The 14,161-nt window shown below is 44.6% G+C and overlaps 1 protein-coding gene across 4 annotated transcripts in view; it reads left to right on the top strand.

Annotated features, from left to right (window-relative positions):
- The window catches only part of ZNF385B (zinc finger protein 385B), a 299,082-nt gene that overhangs the window by 178,750 nt on the left and 106,171 nt on the right, over window positions 1-14,161 (top strand). Inside the window, exon 1 of one of the 4 annotated variants that reach the window (XM_034786271.1) lies at window positions 8,374-8,560. The exons of the other annotated variants lie outside the window; for them this stretch is intronic. The gene's annotated coding sequence lies outside the window, so the exon portion shown is untranslated. Of the gene's footprint in view, window positions 1-8,373; window positions 8,561-14,161 lie in introns of those variants that run through there. 4 annotated transcript variants of the gene reach the window in all.

Below are 14,161 nucleotides of genomic sequence, written 5' to 3'. Positions count from 1 at the left end.
CTGGTTAAACCTGGTCTGCTGGAGACCTGCTCAAAGATCTGTGTCTCAGGAGAAAAAAATCTGCATGGGAAATGTGAACTTCCTCGGCCTGACTTTCTTATGTGACCCATCTCTCTCACTGCTGGTCAATTCAGGAGGGCAGGCTAGGGGAGCAGTTTCAGGTCATTGCTACCTCCTCCCAAGTATCCTGACTTGCCCAGGCTCCCAATAGCTGGCAGGTCTCCAGCAGACCAGGTGTAACCCCAAGCGAATGGTCATTCCCCAAGATTTTAAATACCTTGAACTTAGACAGCATTTCCAGCAAGGCTGAAGCAGGTGGTATATCAGGTTGATAATATACATATGAAAGTTTAAAATACCCATTTAAAACAGTTTTAATGATGACTGAAATTATTCCCAAGGAACCATTAATACTATTGTCAGTAATCTAGGTACCGAGAAGTTAAATATCTGATTGTTAGATTCCCCACTTGTATCATAAATGTGCCATTGAAGTATATTTTTACACCATCATGTTAATAGCTCATATAATAAACAATCCTCAATTGGGCAGTGAAATAACAGACTATAATAGCTTTGAAGGAGCTTTAATAGTCTGGTGTATTAGTAAAACACAAATGAAAGAGTCCTTAACATAGGTTTTAAAATATTTCTAAAAGTATGTTGTTAATTTATTTTGTCAGTTATCTGCGTAGTGGTATGAAGGACTATTGATCCATTAGGATTGTGGGGCCCATCAGTCCTGCAATAGGAGAATGTGTCAATATTTCAAACAAAAATTGTTTGTACATTTTGAAGCAGTTTCTTATGTTAGATGAACACAGTACTGTAATGTGTTAATTACAGAGAATTTTTTTGCAAAAACTGAACTTATGAATGAAATCCATATTTTTGCAACTATAGTTTCTAAAAATACAAAATTAAAGTGGCCACCTATCGACTCTATTTGACCACAACAATTGCTTGTTAACAATCAATAGGTAGCAACATGGTTTGCAGATTAATTATTTGGTCATCTAACAACTGTGACTCTCAATAAGTTAAGCACTAGCAACTCTTTCACTAAAGGAAGTACAACGTACTGTATGTCTCAGAAGTATACTTCTACCCTATTACTACTGTCCCAGTTCAGAGCAACTGCACTTAATCCTGCTCTATGGTACAGCAAAAGCACCCACTCGCAAGGTTCCCCTGGCTGTCACCTCTCTTGCGTATCATTCCTTTTGGACAAGGGTATTTCAAGGTAGAACAGCTCCTTTTCTTCACTGTGGTGTTCCCAGCAGAAAATAGGCTGCCTAAACATATGCTTTCTCTTTTCTTGCTTTCTATTCAGAGACTAATAACAGGGTGATTGGCACCAGTTGTAAGTTACCATGCAGCGGTTGTCAGGACCCCAACTTCCATCTCCAGGATACATGTCTCTGTGCACCCCAGGGCAGGACCTGTCCCCTGATGACCTGCAACTTCTTGGCAGTCAGCAGCTGGGAAGGCCTCTCTGTTACAAGTTGAAACATCCCCCTCCCACAGGGAGAGGATCACAGGACAGGAGCTGGCTCTATCCAGCCCTTCCCACAGGGACCTGCCTTGAGCCCCGGGGCTACAGGAGCTGGTTACTACTATCCCTGCTGCTACCGAGGAATTAAAGAGACATATTTACCCAGCAGCACTTGTGACTTTACCCTCCTCTCTGGGGCTTTCAGCACAAGATTCCTTCTTGCTGCTAACAAACCCTGGGACAGATTCTGCCACGTCAAAAAAATCATTCCCCAGTAGAAATGGTGTAAAATTGTGTGCCAGCACTGCAACAGTTATTTCAGCCTGCAAATCCCCAGTTTCCATGTGTACCTTGGCTAAAGGTGCAAGGACTTTGTAACCTCCCACTAATTCTAATTCTGCCATTTTTCATGGTAAATCCTTCTGGATAAGGTCCCTCCTGACCACAGAGATCTCTGCACCAGTGTCCCTTAAACCTTGAGCACTCTGCCATTAAGCTTAACAGCATGCATGTGCTCACTGCTTGGTTGTGTAGAAGCAACCTTTACAAATCGTGTGTGGTAAGAGGCAGTAGCCTGAGATATCCTGCAGCTTCATGTGTTATCTGGTGCCGTTTCCCACTCAGCCAAGGATTCCTCAGGTGCTCAGTGGACTTACAATGATAGCACCTTTTGGGCTCCTCTGCTTGTACAGGAGACTTGGGATGAGTAATAGGGGAATGGAGAGGTGAACTCCCAGGCTCCTTTTTCCCACGGTGATTCTGCTTTCCACCAACCCTGTACCCCTCTGCCAGTGGTTTATGTTTAATTGCAGTTTGATTTCTCAAGAGTCTGCAAACCCAACTAATTCACCCACTGCACCCACCTTTTTGTCCCACAAATACTATTTTACATCATCACTGTTCCTGAGTAACTAAATCACACATTTCTTCCAAGCTTATAATGCTTTTTCCCCTCACCCACTTGTCTAATAAATCACTCATTTCATTTACATAAGCCACATTACTCAATCCATATCCCCTCTTAGGACTCCTGGATTTTACCCTGTAGGTTTCAGGTGTAATCTGGAACTGTTTCAAAACCAGTTCCTTAAATTTACCATAGTTTGAAGCATCAGCAATAGGCAGCTTATAGAATATGTCCAGAGCCCTGCCAGTCAATTTTGCAACCAAAGTAGTCATCTTTTGATCTTCAGGAATCACGTTGGAGAGTGCACAATCTCTCAAAGGTGATGAAATATTCGGCAATATCACTGGATTCATCATACTGTGGGCATAATTGCTCCCACTGATGGATATTTGGGGAAGTGGAGCCAGCTGCTGAAGGGTTCTGTCTTTTCCACTCCATTACATCCAGTTCATGCTTCTGGGTCTCAATTTGGGCCATATATTTCTCTGACTTTTAACTCCAAGGCTAGCTGCCTCTCTGTTTCCTTCTCCTCCTGGGCAGCTTTCTGTGCCTCAATGTCTTTGTCTTTTAAGTCCATCGCTCTTTTGTGAGCAGCTTCCTCCCTGGTTGCCTCTGCTTCTTTGAGCCTAATTTGAAACTCGCAGTCCTTTGCCTTCTCTTGTGCTTCCTGCCTGGCCAGCTCTAGTTTTATGGCTGCCTTACTGGTAGTAATTTTCCTGCTTTCTTGTGCTTATTTCCCTAACCTGAAATAAACAAACAGAAAATAACAAACCAGTAACCACTTTTTCTGTTCTCCAGCCACCACACTCAGAACTACCAGTGTCTCAAAGCAATCAGCTGTGCACAGATCCTGTTTGACTACGCCTCTGTGATGGGTTCGGTCACAGAGTCCCCCTTGGGACTGTTACCTGATGTGCTGAAACTACCTCTGAGCCCATTTTCCCTGTCAGCTTAGGACTCCATAACCCTGCATTGTTGAGCCAGACACACTAGTCTGCTGCAACACAGACCCAGGTCTGATCCATGCCCCCAAAGCTGCAGACTTTAACCAAAAACTGCTTAGCAAGTCACCTGTCTCCAGCACCCAGACACCCAGTTCCCAATGGGATCCAAATCCCAAATAAATCCATTTTACTCTGTATAAAGCTTATACAGGGTAAACTCATAAATTGTCTGCCTTCTATAACACTGATAGAGAGAGATGCACAGCTGTTTGCTCCCTCAGGTATTAATCACTTACTCCGGGTTTACTAATAAACAAAAGTGATTTTATTAAGTATAAAAAGTAGGATTTAAGTGGTTTCAAGTATTAACAGACAGAACAAAGTAAGTTACCAAGCAAAATAAAACAAAACACGCATGTCTCAGCCTACTACATTTAAGAAACTGAATACAGGAAAATCTCACCCTCAGAGATGTTCCAATAAGCTTCTTTCAGAGACTAGACTCCTTCTTAGTCTGGGCCCAATCCTTTTTCCTGGTACAGTTCTTGTTAGTTCCAGCGCAGGTGGTAATTAGGGAATTTCTCATGACTGGCAGCCCCCTTTGTTCTGTTCCACACCCTTTTATATCTTTGGCACAAGGTGGGAATCCGTTCTCTCTCTCTGGATTCCCATCCTTCCTTCTAAATGGAAAAGCACTAGGTTTAAGATGGATTCCAGTATCATGTGACATGTTCACATGTTCTGTGAGACTTCATTACTCACTGGCTGGCACCCACGAGTACAGGAAGGCTTACAAGTAAACAGAGCCATTTACAACCAATTGTTTTAATGAATAGGAGTCATCAAGATTCCAAGCCACCATCAATGACCCCATAGTTACAATAGGACTTCAGAGTAATACTTCATATTTCTAGCTTCAGATACAAGAATGATACATTCATACAAATAGGATGAACACACTCAGTAGATTATAAGCTTTGTAATGATACCTTACAAGAGACCTTTTGCATAAAGCATATTCCAGTTACATTATATTTACTCATAAGTGTATTTCCATAAACATATGGAGTGCAACATCACACATAAAATAAAAAAAATATAAATTAATGGAGATATCCTATCTCCTAGAACTGGAAGGGACCTTGAAAAGTCATTGAGTCCGGTCCCCTGCCTTCACTAGCAGAACCAAGTACTGATTTTTGCCCCAGATCCTTAAGTGGCCCCCTCAAGGATTGAGCTCACAACCCTGGGTTTAGCAGGCTAATGCCCAAACCACTGAGCCATCCCCTCCCCCCAACAACATACAATTTTATTTGTAATACACCGGACCCCAAAGGTATTAAATCCAATTCAATAAGGCTATATTTATTCAATAAAGTTTGTCATAATTCCATAAGGTTTGTCCAGGATATGGCAGGCTGTTGTCAATCAATCACAAGTATGTATTGGCATACATTAAAATTATTCTCGAGGACTGTCATGACTGGGGCTTGGGCAGTCATGACTAGTGGTTGGAGCAGTGGAAGTCAGGCCTAGTAGTCTTGCAGTGGCGATCAGAGGCCAGAAACTGTGCCAAATCAGAAACTGGGAGTCAGAGCTGGAGGCAGGAGTCAAACCAGGGTCAAAGCTGGAGCCAGGGTCAGGAGTCAAACTAGGGGTCGGAGTCGGAGATCAGGGGCAGGGATCAGAAACAAGGCAGGTCAGGAAAGCAGTGCTCAGGAGTTAGGCAAGAAGGCTGGGTTCAATGTTTCAGCCAGCCAGATATTCACCCAGTTGCACAGACAACTTCCAGTGCTGCCTTCTGGCTTAAATAGTGCAGCCAGACCAATTGGTGGGGCTGGGCACTTCTCCAATCAGCAAACCTATGGGTGCCTTCTCTGGTGGGGCTCACTAGAACTCAGCATACTAGTTACTAGCAAGTTGCTGGATGGTGACTGGGATGTGAAGGTTTCCTGGAAGCCTGTGGTTCGAGATCTGTGGATCCTCACAAAGACTGTGTGTCAAAACACATGTAGGTGTTAGGAGCAACAAAGAGCTTAATGGATATACATATACTTCTGCAGCCGCAGTCCTGTCACTCCACAGTGCTATTCATAGGGCAACAAGTGAGGGAGGATGTGGGGAGAAAAGTGAGGAGGTTGAACTCTACCAACCTATGAATTTTGTACACGTATATGCTATTCTATAACACTCGTGCCTGCCTATATATTCACCTACATGCTGGCGTTTATGTTCAGTAAACTGCTATGACTTCTGATTTGGAAGCATAAATTGTCATTGGAGTCTTGCTTATCAAAAAAAATGTGCATCAATGATGTAGTTTTTAATTTAAGAAAAGAATACTCAGATATTTTAATAATAATACATTGTATTTACATGGAGTCTTTCATCCAAAAATCTCAAAAAGCACTTTTCAATTTAACCTCCAACACCTGTGTGTGTTTCGGTGCGCAGGATAGTGGGAAATAATATTTCAACTCATAAGATTACAGCATAAAGAGACCTAGAGTGTTTGGCTGATTTACCCTGATGTTGTAGCCCAATGGGAGGGATATCACTATTGAGGCTGTCCTGATGTAATATTCATAAACTTGAAAGTCAGAAGGGACTGTCATGATAATCTAGTCTGACCTCCTGCCTATTACAGGCCACAGAATCTCTCCCATCCACTCCTGTAATAGACCTCTGGTATATGAGAAATAAATTTTAAAGTACATGCCAAAGGAATCCGAGTTCAGGTTGGCCTTTTAAGATTTGGAATTTCCTGTTTGAGTTATTAAACTGAATGTTGCAATAGTACTAGTTATTTAAATGGAATTGTATATGAGTTCCTTGGAATTTTCATTAGAAAGCTTTGTCTCCATTATTCATTGATTAAGTAAGTAATCCATAAAGTGGATGAAGGTAAATCAGAACAGGGCACCCTTATTTAGGAATAAGAGTATCCACATGTGGGGTTATTCTGGAATAGCTCTTGCAGTTTAAATTCACATCTACCTTAATTCAAACTAACTTGCAAGTGTAGAAAGACCATAAGTGCCTGATCTTGAGAGGTGCAGAGTATCTGCAATGCATCTTGAATTCAGGGAGTTGCAGGTGCTCAGCATTTCTCAGGATCAGATCCTTAGCTCTTAATAGATCATTCACTCCCATTCTGTTTGTCACCTTAATCCTCCATCTTTCAGTAGACTGTTATCTACATGCTAGCATAGTAAAAATAAATAAATACTATCTCTTGGATGTCCGTTTATGCCAGCCATTAATCTCTGGCCTTTTTGGTGGAGCTTCCGTGTGGTATATTTATAGACAATCTCTATTTGGCTCACATTTAAGAGCTACAATTAATGCACTTTAAACATGTACTCCAGTATTAATTGTTCTGGCAGTAAAGGAGTAGAATTAGCCATGCTTTGCTATAGGATCTATCAAAACAAATGAATTCTCTCTTCTATCTCCATGGGATAAGGCATGCTATATTCAGAACTGGAATGAAAGTGATTTATCACTAAGAATAGTGTGCAATTTGAGAATATGAACAAGAGAAGTTATTTTGGGACATGGCTCTGAACAAATACAATGAACTAAATTCATCTCTCTCCCTCTGTGTGTGTGTGTGTGTGTGTGTGTGTGTGTGTAACTCCATCCATGTTAGTCCAAGCTGAACACTTTCAAAGGAAAACTGGTGTAAACAAGACCTATGCATAGAGGAAGGCATTAGATATTGCCACTAATAAATTGGAGCCTTTTGTTAGACTTGAACAAAATCTGCTGCATCCTGAGGCTAAAGGATTATAGATAACTTGGGCCTTGATCCTGCAATGAATTGTATGTAGACAGAGTCCTGGAGCTCATTGCAGGATTTGTACCTCAATCAGGAACTCTGTGACTGCAATTGGTTACTCATTCTGAACTGTTTTACAGCTGTAAAAGTGCTTCATTGTTTGGGTGAACATTTACTTTAACAAAGTATATATGTGTGTATATTGAACTAAAGGAAGTTCAATCCATAGCATACTGTATCAGAAGAAAGGTTACACTTCATTCTGCTTGATATAGAAGTCTTTTAAAGCTGCTTTATGGAGCCCCTCATCTACCTTCTATTTACATCTGTTTATTTTGATGTAATATTTATTTTTGTTTGCTTTTAAATCATTTATCAAAACAGAGCTTAAACCTTTTGATCATTTCCCAAGTGATCAGAGGAGGGATTTTCAAAAGTATCCAAGCCCCTTTGGAGTACAAGTCCCACTGAAAGTCAATTTTAGGGTTTTATCAAAAATCCCACCCCAATCTGTTCTCTATTTAATTGAAAAGAAGTACTTTAAAAAAATTGCTGCTTCAAATTTGTCAGTAATCTAGATACCAAGAAGTTAAATATCTGATTGTTTGATTCCCCACTTGTATCATAAATGTGCCATTGAAGTATATTTTTACACCATCATGTTAATAGCTCATGTAATAATCCTCAATTGGGCAGTGAAATAACGGACTATAATAGCTTTGAAGGAGCTTTAATAGTCCAGTGTATTAGTAAAACACAAATGAAAGAGTCCTTAACATAGGTTTTAAAATGTTTCTAAAAGTATGTTAATTTATTTTGTCAGTTATCTGCGTAGTGGTATGAAGAACTATTGATCCATTGGGACTGTGGGGCCCATCAGTCCTGTAATAGGAGAGTGTCAATATTTCAAACAGAAATTTTGTTTGTATACTTGAAGCAGTTTCTTATATGAGATGAACACAGTACTGTAATGTGTTACAGAGAATTTCCCCTCCCACGTCACCTAAAATGCCCATGATTAAGGGCTGATGCCATTTGTTTTTTCAAAAGCTTTAAAAACGAGCCATAAAAACACACAGCTGAAGTTTTAATCTATATAAGAACAGAATCAACTTTTCAACCGTTTAAAAACGGTCTGTAGAAACACTATGAAAATATATATTGTCAGTCTTTTAGGTTATATTTGGTCTGATGATGTCATGAGGTAGGCTATCCTCCCTCTGGAATCAAGTTGCAAACACGGTCCTGAACAGTAATTAGAGCTAAGCAGCAATTACAGCACATATGATTTGTTCAGACTTATCACTTGCCTGCTGTCTCCTTGCACCAAACATCACAAAAGCAACCCGGTGACATGAAGGAATTATTTATCTCTAAATCTAATTCCACATATAATGCTGAAGTGGTCACGGGCTATGATCTTGCACACTAAGGTAAGCGTTACTCTGTGTTTAGCACATACAGGGGTTTTCCCCCAACTGTGAATATAAATATAATACATCAGAAATTAATTTTCGATAAAGTAAAGAAGTATTTAGTTAAAACAGCTGTCTTTTGTTGTTTTTGGAAGGTGGGGGGTTTGTTTATTGGTTAATCCAATCTTTTCCTAAATTTCTTTCCTGCAAATACAGTAAACATACAAGGGAAAAATTTAATCCCTGATGTAACTCCATTGAAGTCAATGGAATCACAAAAGGGATAAATATGGACCAGAATTTATGAAGTATCAAAGCAAGTTTTGCCCTTTTCCCCCTTCTGTGTTAAAGAAAGTTGCTAACTTAGTTGTTGTGTAGCCTAACAGTTCTGTTTATGGTTTGCTGTCATTCTTGTTCCAATGATTTTATCACATTACAACCAGCACTTGTTAAAAGTTGGAATAATTATTAGAAGCTTTCTGTATCTCCCCACACTCCTTCCGATCCCTCCCAAAGCATTGGGATAGGAGAAGGAGCTGTGATAGCTCGCGGTTAATGTGGGGGGATTTGGCTAGTCATACAGTGTGGTGAGCGAATGTTCCGGAAAACTGAGAGAAGGAAGAGTAATAACGTAGGGAGGAGAGGGGATGCAGAAGATGGGGAAAGGAGGAAGATTAGTGCAATAATAATTTTTTTCTATAGTGACTTATCTGAGGACCTCAGAGCACTTTACAGACATTAATAAGTTAAGTTTCTGAACACTACTGTGAGATGAGTATTTTGAGTCCCATTTAACAGATTGGAAAACCGAGATTAAGGGCCTTGTCAATGGCCACACAGTATGTGTCAGAGCCAGGAACAGAATCTAGTCATCCTGACTCCCAAGTCTTGCACTTTACCCACAAAGTTATTTGGACTTCAATATCATCAGTACACAGCTGATACTTGGCTCAACATCTTTACATTTCAGATTCGACTCATTCTCCTTCCACCTGAATGAGGTAGGGATCTGGAAAAAAGTAACTGACTGGCTGAGGGCTGAAAACATTATCTACCATCTCAGGGTATGTCTACACTATGAAATTAGTTCGAATTTATAGAAGCCGGTTTTATTGAAATCGGTTGTATACAGCCGATTGTGTATGTCCACACAATAAAATGCTCTAGGTGCTCTAGTCGGCAGACCGCGTCCACAGTACGAGGCTAGCGTCGACTTCCGGAGCATTGCACTATGGGTAGCTATCCCACAGCTATCCCACAGTTCCCGCAGTCTCTGCCGCCCCTTGGAATTCTGGGTTGAGATCCCAATGCCCGGATGATGCAAAACAGTGTCGCGGGCGGTTCTGGGTACATGTCGTCAGGCCCCTCCCTCCCCCGTCACAGCAACGGCAGACAATAGATTCGCGCCTTTTTATCTGGGTTACCTGGGTTACCTGTGCAGACAACATGGAGCCCGCTCAGCACAGCTGAGCTCACCGTCACCATATGTCCTCTGGGTGCCGGCAGACGTGGGACTGCATTGCTACACAGCAGCAGCTGCTAACTGCCTTTTGGCGGTAGACGGTGCAGTAGACTGGTAGCCTTCATCGGCGATCTGGGTGCTGGCAGCCGTGGGGCTTGCCTTTTGGCAGTAAATGGTGTATTATGACTGTTAGCCGGCCTATTACAAGTCGGGTCATCGCACGTTAGCAGAGTCTTCCCTGAGCAGCAGCTCGTACAATAGGCCTGAAGACCATCGTCATACACCGCCCCGTATTTGCTGCCAAGCACCCAGAAAGATGCCGAGGGCTATCAGTCACGCTGCACCGTCGTCTTAAGATGTAAAAAATAGATTTTCTCTGTATTCATTTGCTTCCCCCTCCCTCCGTCAAATCAACGGCCTGCTAAGCCCAGGGTTTTCAGTTTAATCTTTGGGGGGGACCAGTCTGTGACAGTTGTTTGTGTCTCTCCCTGATGCACAGCCACCGTTCTTTATTTTAATTCCCTGTGCCTGTACGCCATGTCGTCACTCGGCCCCCCTCCCTCCTTCCCCTAGGCCGTCAGATACTACGTTTGCGCCACAGCTCGAGCCGAGAAGCGGTTCGCGCCTTTTCTTTGAATTCTGGGTTGAGATCCCAATGCCCGGATGATGCAAAACAGTGTCGCGGGCGGTTCTGGGTACATGTCGTCAGGCCCCTCCCCCCTCGTCACAGCAACGGCAGACAATAGATTCGCGCCTTTTTACCTGGGTTACCTGTGCAGACAACATACCACGGCAAGCATGGAGCCCGCTCAGCTCAGCTGAGCTCACCGTCACCATATGTCCTCTGGGTGCCGGCAGACGTGGGACTGCATTGCTACACAGCAGCAGCTGCTAACTGCCTTTTGGCGGTAGACGGTGTAGCATGAGTGATAGCCGTGGGGCTGGCAGCCGTAGTGCTGCATTGCACCAGCCCCTTGCAGGCGATGGTATATTATGACTGGTACCCGTCGTCGTCGTACTGGTATGACTGTCAATCATGGCCACCTGGGCAGACATGCTACTGTTTCGATGATGACGGTTACCAGTCATAATATACTATTTTCTGCCAATTGCCCAATATTGTCTGCTAAGCACCCAGAAGAGGCCGAGGGCGATGCTGGGTGCTGGCGGACGTGGGGCTGGCAGACGTGGGGCTGCATTGCTACACAGCAGCAGCCCCTTGCCTTTTGGCAGATGATGGCATATTATGATTGGTACCCATCATCGTCATACTGGTATGGCTGTCACTCATGCTGCAGCGTCGGCTGCCACCTTAAGATGTAAAAAATAGATTTGTTCTGTGTTCATTTGCTTCCCCTTCCTCCGTGAAATCAACGGCCTGCTAAGCCCAGGGTTTCCAGTTTAATCTTTGGGGGGACCATTCTGTGTGACAGTTGTTTGTGTTTCTCCCTGTTCCTGTACCTGTACGCCATGTCGTCACTCGGCCCTCCCTCCCTCCCGCCCTCCTTCTCCTGGTCCATCAGATACTACTTTCGCGCCTTTTTTCTGACCAGGCGCCATAGCTAGCACTGGGATCATGGAGCCCGCTCAGATCACCGCGGCAATTATGAGCACTATGAACACCACGCGCATTGTCCTGGAGTACATGCAGAGCCAGAACATGCCAAGGCGAAACCCGGACCAGGCGAGGAGGCGATTGCAGCGCGGCGACGAGAGTGATGAGGAAATTGACATGGCCATAGACCTCTCACAAGGCACAGGCCCCAGCAATGTGGAAATCATGGTGTTACTGGGGCAGGTTGATACCGTGGAACGCCGATTCTGGGCCCGGGAAACAAGCACAGACTGGTGGGACCGCATCGTGCTGCAGGTATGGGACGATTCCCAGTGGCTGCGAAACTTTCGCATGCGTAAGGGCACTTTCATGGAACTTTGTGACTTGCTTTCCCCTGCCCTGAAACGCCAGGATACCAAGATGAGAGCAGCCCTCACAGTTGAGAAGCGAGTGGCAATAGCCCTGTGGAAGCTTGCAACGCCAGACAGCTACCGGTCAGTCGGGAATCAATTTGGAGTGGGCAAATCTACTGTGGGGGCTGCTGTGATCCAATTTGCCAGGGCAATGAAAGACCTGGTGATAGCAAGGGTAGTGACTCTGGGCAACGTGCAGTCAATAGTGGATGGTTTTGCTGAAATGGGATTCCCAAACTGTGGCGGGGCCATAGACGGAACCCATATCCCTATCTTGTCACCGGAGCACCAAGCCACCGACTACATAAACCGCAAGGGGTACTTTTCAATGCTGCTGCAAGCCCTGGTGGATCACAAGGGACGTTTCATCAACATCAACGTGGGATGGCCGGGAAAGGTACATGATGCTCGCGTCTTCAGGAACTCTGCTCTGTTTCGAAAGCTGGAGGAAGGGACTTTCTTCCCGGACCAGAAAGTGACCATTGGGGATGTTGAAATGCCTATCGTGATCCTTGGGGACCCAGCCTACCCCTTAATGCCATGGCTCATGAAGCCATACACAGGCAGCCTGGACAGGAGTCAGGACCTGTTCAACTACAGGCTGAGCAAGTGCCGAATGGTGGTGGAATGTGCATTTGGACGTTTAAAAGCGCGCTGGCGCAGCTTACTGACTCGCTCAGACCTCAGCGAAAAGAATATCCCCATTGTTATTGCTGCTTGCTGTGCGCTCCACAATATCTGTGAGAGTAAGGGGGAGACATTTATGGCGGGGTGGGAGGTTGAGGCAACTCGCCTGGCCGCTGATTACGCGCAGCCAGACACCAGGGCGGTTAGAGGAGCACAGCAGGGCGCGGTGCGCATCAGAGAAGCTTTGAAAACGAGTTTTGTGACTGGCCAGGCTACTGTGTGAAACTTCTGTTTGTTTCTCCTTGATGAACCCTCCAACCCCCCCCCCGACCCGGTTCACTCTACTTCCCTGTAAACCAACCACCCCACCCCACCCTCCCCTCCCCTCCCGCTTGCAGAGGCAATAAAGTCATTGTTTTTTCACATTCATGCATTCTTTATTAGTTCCTTACAGAGGTAGGGGGATAATTGCCAAGGTAGCAGGGATGGGTGGGGGAGGAGGGATGGAAAAGGACACACTGCATTTTAAAACTTTAACTCTTATTGAAGCCCAGCCTTCTGATGCTTGGGCGATCATCTGGGGTGGAGTGACTGGGTGGACGGAGGCCCCCCCACCGTGTTCTTGGGCGTCTGGGTGACGAGGCTATGGAACTTGGGGAGGAGGGCTGTTGGTTACACAGGGGCTGTAGCGGCGGTCTCTGCTCCTGCTGCCTTTCCTGCAACTCAACCATACGCTCGAGCATATCACTTTGATGCTCCAGCAGACGGACCATTGCCTCTTGCCGTCTGTCTGCAAGCTGACGCCACCTATCGTCTTCAGCCCGCCACCTCTCCTCTCGTTCATGTTGGGCTTTTCTCATCTCCGACATTGACTGCCTCCACGCATTCTGCTGTGCTCTATCAGCGTGGGAGGACATCTGCAGCTCCGTGAACATCTCGTCCCTCGTCTTACGTTTTCTCTTTCTAATGTTCACGAGCCTCTGCGAAGGAGAAACATTTGCAGCTGGTGGAGGAGAAGGGAGAGGTGGTTAAAAAAGACACATTTTAGGGAACAATGGGTACACTCTTTCATTACAAGGTCGCATATTTCGGCTTGCAGGCAGCCATCGTAGGCCACAGTGTTTTGGCTTATTTAACCTTCTTAACATGCGGGAAAGGTTGCAAACAGCAGCGCATTTCCCATCTCAAGGATGAATTGGGTTGTCCATTTAAAATGGGGTTTCAATGTAAAAGGAGGGGGCTGCGGTTTCCCGGTTAACATGCGGCACAAACACAAGTAAACCACCCCACCCCCCCCCACACACACACACGATTCTCTGGGATGATCACTTCACCCCTCCCCCCCACCGCGTGGTTAACAGCGGGGAACATTTCTGGTCCGAATAGCAGGAACGGGCACCTCTGAATGTCCCCCTTAATAAAATCACCCCATTTCAACCAGGAGAGCTTTCTGGAGATGTCCCTGGAGGATTTCCGCTCCATCCCCATACACGTTAACAGACTTGCTTGCTTTTTTTTTGTAATGTTTACAAATATTTACAAAGTTACACTCACCAGAGGTC

The sequence above is a fragment of the Trachemys scripta genome, chromosome 11 (assembly GCF_013100865.1).
Source record: "Trachemys scripta elegans isolate TJP31775 chromosome 11, CAS_Tse_1.0, whole genome shotgun sequence".
Classification (NCBI taxonomy): domain Eukaryota; kingdom Metazoa; phylum Chordata; order Testudines; family Emydidae; genus Trachemys; species Trachemys scripta.
The sequence above is the reverse complement of the archived record's forward strand: the minus strand, read 5'-3'. Positions and strand labels throughout refer to the sequence as shown.